We start from the raw sequence: 4643 nt of genomic DNA, 5'->3' as shown, positions 1-4643 counted from the left end.
AAACTATCTTTTATTGTTCAAACACAAAATATGGTTTTTCTTCATATATATATATATATATATATATATATATTATCACCATTGTTTTCTCTACGGGGTCCACTTTACTTCCGATAGAGTTCAGAGTTGTTGCTGGTTAGTGTGCTCCTTCCTGGGTGGTTGGCCATTCTTTGGTCTGATACAGCTTCCATCTTGTGTTGCAAGCTCTTGCCAATCTATGTCATCTAGCTATGGGTCAATCTCTGGTTGTGGCCACTATTCACCATTCAGCCAGTCTGTTATTTCTTCTAGCTCTTTACGCCACCTGTTAATATCTGGCGTCTCCCATGGGTAGACCTTTTCTAATCTTCCATGCCGCATAAAGTATTCATTATCCCGATCTTGCATGTATGCGGCTTCATCTCATCATGGTGGAGTTTTAGATTCTTAATCTCTTCCCTGAAATAGAGATCTGGAGTACTTTGGACTTGTGGAAAAATGGGGTTGTGGGTCAAGTACATGGGGACTGTACCATATACCTCTGCCAGTGCTTTTCTTACTGTTAAGCACCCTGTCCACATGGAATCAATGTCTGATTGGGAGTGGTTGTACTCTATGACTTTGACCGTTGGTTCTTCAAATCTATCCAAGATATCTGTGAGCTTCACAATCATGATAATAGTATGCATGATGTAGTATCCATTGATGAGTGTGAGGGTAAGAATGTCTTTAAAAATGAAGGCGAGCATTCTATCAAACCATCACCCTTTTTCCGTATCTCCGATTGGTGTGGATTAGGTTTGGCTCGAACAGTATCGCCACTAGGTAAATATTCAACCAGTACCAGAATATATAATAGGTCTTTGGAGTTATGTCACAGATGACATAGTGTCCCCAGTTGGTATTCTCATCTATTACATAATGAAATGTACAACCTAGTTTGAAGACTGTCTCATGCATCTGATCTGAGTCTGGATGCAGTTCAAATGGTCTTTAGCACTATTAGTTGTAAACGGGTCTGAACTCTTGGATACTCATAAGCTGCCATAGTCGCCAAGCCAATGCTCGACCACATGGGTCTCTCTTATGGTCAATGACTCTGAGAAAAATTTCTTTTTGTATCTCTTAAAGAAGCCACGAGATGAATATGTTGAGATCCTTGAGGAAGTATGCTCTTGCTTCATGAGCTTTAGAGCTATCTTTTTCTCATCGCTTCGGGAGGTTCTTTCTGATTAGAGTGATTAATCTAGAAAGGAAATCCGCAACTGTGTTGGATTCTCCTTTGATGTGCTTCACCTCGAACTTAAATCTAGAGAGAGATTCAGACCACCGGACTAGTTGAGGATTTGAGATTTCTCATTCTTTTCTTTTCAAGAGTCCCTGTAGATATTTGTAATATGTTTCGATCACAAAAGGAGTTAAAGAGAGAAAGAATTAGAACTTCTTAATCCTTTGACAATTGTTAAGATTTCTTTCTTTGAGGATGGGTAGTGGCTTTGAGTGTCATTGAACTAGCCTGATTTATAGTCACAAATTCTCATGTTTCCCTCGAATTCTTCTATCAACAGTGCTCTCCAACAATGGTCACTAGCATCTATTTGTAGGATGAGTTGTCAATTATCAAGTATCTTTTATGGTGGAAGTGACTGGCATCTTTGCTTTAGTTCTTTTACTGCTTTTGCCGCCTCCTCCGATCACTGTGAGACGCTTTTCTTTAAGTGCTTGGACATCTGACTCATCATTCTTGACATGTTCTGGACATAATTGATTATCCCGAGGAATTGCTGAATCTGCTTTCTGCTGGACAACTGGTTAGGAAACTTGGATATTTTCTTAGTAATTGTGGTTGAGGAATGATGTATCCATGTTTGATGTGTAGTCCCTAAAAATCTACCTCATCAAAACCTATCTTCATTTTTTATTCTGACAAAGCTAACCCATGCTTATAGGGTAGAGCATTAAATTTGGATAGGTACTCAACGTGCTCGTCCTCACTATTGCTAAAGATAAAAGCATCGTCAATGTAAATAAGGCAGAATCCCGAGATGGATCTGTACACCTCATCCATTCTGTTTTGGAATTCTGACGATGCATTCTTTAAACCAAAAGGCATCACGTTCCATTCATAATGCCCGTGGGGGACCACAAATGTTGTCTTGTGTCTATCATGTTCCTTTATCCCAATTTGCCAAAAGCTTGACTTCATGTCAAAATTTGAAAACACATTTGCTCCTGTCATTCTTTTTAAAAGATGTGTCTTGCATGGGATGGGATACCTGATGTCCTGCAAGCAATCATTTAGTTTTCTGTAGTCTATTACTAGTCTCTTTTTTCCACATACTTGCTTTGTGTGTTTGTTGACATAAAAGGCTGGACTAGCCCAATGATACCTAGAGGGTCTGATTAACTTTAGATCCATTAAGGCTTGGATCGCTGTTCTGCACAATTCTTCATCATAGGGCATGCCTAGATGCGAGGTTGTCTGATGTGGCATAGTTCATCCATCTTTGTATGATAGCGATACAAAATACTTTTCACATGCCCAAAATTGATTTTGAACTTCTGCACAACATTCAAGTAGCTCCTTAATTTGGGTTTCGAACTTGTGGATTGGATTTTCCTTTATTTTTCTCTTATTATCACTTTTTCCAAAAATGGAGTGTTTCTCAACACAAGGAACTTAGAACAGTTAGGCCTTACCATTCATAGGATTATGAATGATACAAGAGAAACCTTTAAGAAAAAAGGAAAATGGGGCAATGAGACTACGAAAGTCTGTACCCAATAAAATGTCTTCTCCAGAATGATCAAAAGCAAAAAATCCGTGCCTTATCCCAAATAGTTTGATCTCCATGGGCCGTGTATATTTGCGGCTGTAGAAATTCTCTCCGCTTGCTGCTCCAAAGGCAACATGTGTGGTTCTTTGGTACGCAGGCTTCTTTTATAATTGAACATACTGCTCCTTAATTTTCTACTAATTTGAATATTTCTCTACTCTTTAATGTTATAATTTAGAATAGAAGATAATATAATTTTTAAGATAATATGGAGAATGAACTAGTTAGGGGTATTTTTAGGATTTCATAAAACTAATGGATGACTAAAATTTTGCCATCACTTTTGATTAATGGTTGAGATTTACCTTTTTTATAAATACCTTTATAAATATTATTGCTTGCATCATTATTGTTGTAAATTCTAGAATTTATAAATATTTCTATAAATATCTTTTATTGTATCATTGCTTATGTCATTACTTATATCATCATTATTCTAGAATGTATTATCATAATTTTTTTAAAAAAAAAAACTTAAGGGGATTTGTTAGCCTAAAAATTAATTCAATTATATTCAAGTGAGAAAGTAATTAGTACCTCACAATTTCCTCCTAAAGAAAATTTCAATTTTGAAATTTACTTACTAAATAGTTGAGGATACTTATTCTTCATATTTTCCTTACGTTCTCATGTTGCCTTACATCGAGCTATTTCACCATAGTATTTTAATTAGAAGAATTTTCTTGTTCCTTAAGTCCTTTTTATCAAGGATTTGGATTGAATGTTTTTCATAGGTTAAGTCTTCTTCGAAACTTTTCTTGCATCTTGGTGTCCACGCGAATTTGATATTCTTCTTTGTCAACTAAGTTATTGGCATCATGATTTTAGAGAAACATTCCATAAATCTTTGATCCAGACACTAAAAGATATGTTGTAGGGATGTGCTAGCAACTTTAAAGGATCATGGAGCAATTGTCTAGCTTTGGCTGAATTCGCCTACAACAATGGCTATCAAGCAACAATCGGCTGGCACTTTATGAAGTTTTATGTGTTAGAAAATATAGGTCACCTGTTCATTGGGACGAGATGGACTAGCAAAGATATGTTGGACCTGGCTTCATTAATGTCTCATTTGAGGCTATCGAGAAAATACGTTAAAGAATGTAGGTTGTTCAAAGTCAACATAAAAATTATGTAGATAAGAGATAAAGGCATTTTAAATTTCTAGTTGGTGATAAGGTATTTCTAAAAATTACCCCAATAAAAGGATCAATGACGTTTTAGAACAAAGGAAAATTAAGTCCAAAGTTTATTGAACTATTTGAAGTACTTGAACGTGTTGGGAACGTTTCCTACCAACTTATCCTTCCACCATAATTATCAAGGAACACAATATCTTTCACATCTCCATGTTAAAGAAATATGTTCTGGACTCCTCTTATGTGCTAAATTATAAGTCTCTTCAACTAGAAAAAGACTTAACCTATGAAGAATGTCCAATCCAAATCCTTGATAAAAAGATGAAATAGTTAAGGAATAAGAAGATTCCTCTAGTTAAAATACTATGACGAAATACTATGGCGAAATACCTTGGTGGAAGAAGCAACATAAGAATAAGTATTGGAGTTATTTAGTAAGTAAATTTTAAGAACGAAGTTTTCTTAAGGGAGTGGGGTATCAATTACTTTCTCACTTGAATATAATATAATTACTCTTCAGCCTAACAAATTCCTTTAAGTTTTTTTTTTTAATTATGATAGTACATTTTAAAGTAACGATGACATAAACAATGACATAAGTAATGATGTAATAAGAAATAATTATGAAAATATTTATAAACTCTAGAATTCACAACAATAATGATTCAAACAATAATATTCGTAAGAA

The sequence above is a fragment of the Citrus clementina genome, unplaced genomic scaffold (genome assembly GCF_000493195.1).
Source record: "Citrus clementina cultivar Clemenules unplaced genomic scaffold, Citrus_clementina_v1.0 scaffold_1, whole genome shotgun sequence".
NCBI lineage: Eukaryota > Viridiplantae > Streptophyta > Magnoliopsida > Sapindales > Rutaceae > Citrus > Citrus x clementina.
Note: the sequence above shows the minus strand (reverse complement) of the source record.